Source organism: Mus caroli, chromosome 1, assembly GCF_900094665.2.
Source record: "Mus caroli chromosome 1, CAROLI_EIJ_v1.1, whole genome shotgun sequence".
NCBI lineage: Eukaryota > Metazoa > Chordata > Mammalia > Rodentia > Muridae > Mus > Mus caroli.
In genome coordinates this window covers 129,621,264-129,622,503 of record NC_034570.1, presented here as the reverse complement: position 1 = coordinate 129,622,503, position 1,240 = coordinate 129,621,264, and positions in this window count along the sequence as shown.

Sequence of the window (1,240 nt, the reverse complement as noted above, 5' to 3'; positions counted from 1 at the left end):
GGTATCTTTTCAAAGAACACAAATCAAAGAACATAAATATAGTTTTAGGTTTGTTTGTTTGTTTGTTTGTTTTTAGGTTGTAACCAGGTGTAGTAACTCATTCTTGTAACCCCAACATTTGGGAGCCTGAAAAATCTTGAATTTTTCACCACTCTGAACTAAAAATTAAATAACAGGTTGCATACCCTTAAATGATTTTTTTTATGCATCCTATGTAAAGTGGGAAAAAAGGCCCTGCACAGAGTTTGGCCACCTGTTCCCACTGGCTAACTCAGGCTGAAACCAATGTATCCTCATAGTGTTCTTAGACTAAAATCTCGAAATAATGGGTAGCAATTCAGATATTTCATTCATTCATGCTATAATAGCCATTGTATATTGCAATTCAGGGATTGTGCTCTACAATAAAAATATAAAATGAGTTATTATAGACATTGACATGTTTTACAAAGGAGTTTATATTTAATTACATGTTTTGTTGCATTCATTAGTTAAAGATAGAGATAGAAAAATGAAAATGCAAAAGATTGGAAGCTAAACACATTTGATATTTTTGTCATAATTAGCAGAAAGTAAAACAGCTGAACTTTTTCAGTGGCCATCTGGTGTCTGCTTTAAGTTAGAGTTGACTTTGCCAATTAATCGCCCAGTTTCCCACACCTGTGGTGCTTCCTCTTAAACAGTAGCAGGATTGTTATCTGCATCAGAAGACTGATAATGTTGAATCATCTTTCTGAGTCAACTTTAAGGCTACCAAAGAGTTTTCCCACTGTTTGTGTTCTGATATGGCTGCCAAACCTTGACTACCCATTGGGTTTCCGTCTCACTTGCTGACTCTGAACTTTCATTCCAAAGGTCCTTTGCAGAAGCTTGGAATCCTAAATGAGGTCTTGTCCATATTGAATAACAAGTGTCCCATGAAGTATGTCTGGGTCAATTCCTGCATCTTGTGACTTGATGTCCCATCTGTAGTATGATACTGTAAGCCATAGATTATATTTCTCAGGCTTCTTCTGCAAGGGTCTACATTTTCTCATCTGGATTCACAGTCAGTTTAAGTCTTATAAAATGATTTATGCGAGGGAAGCAGAAACCGGCCTGAGTAGGGCCACAGGCCTCATCCGGCCGGATCAGCGCCAGGGTAGCTGGAGAGCAGGGTTGCCTGACCCCCGCCAGCTACCCACGACCCCCGCCGCAGGATTTTGGGACTGCTGGTGAGTGGAACACAGCTTCTGCTCCA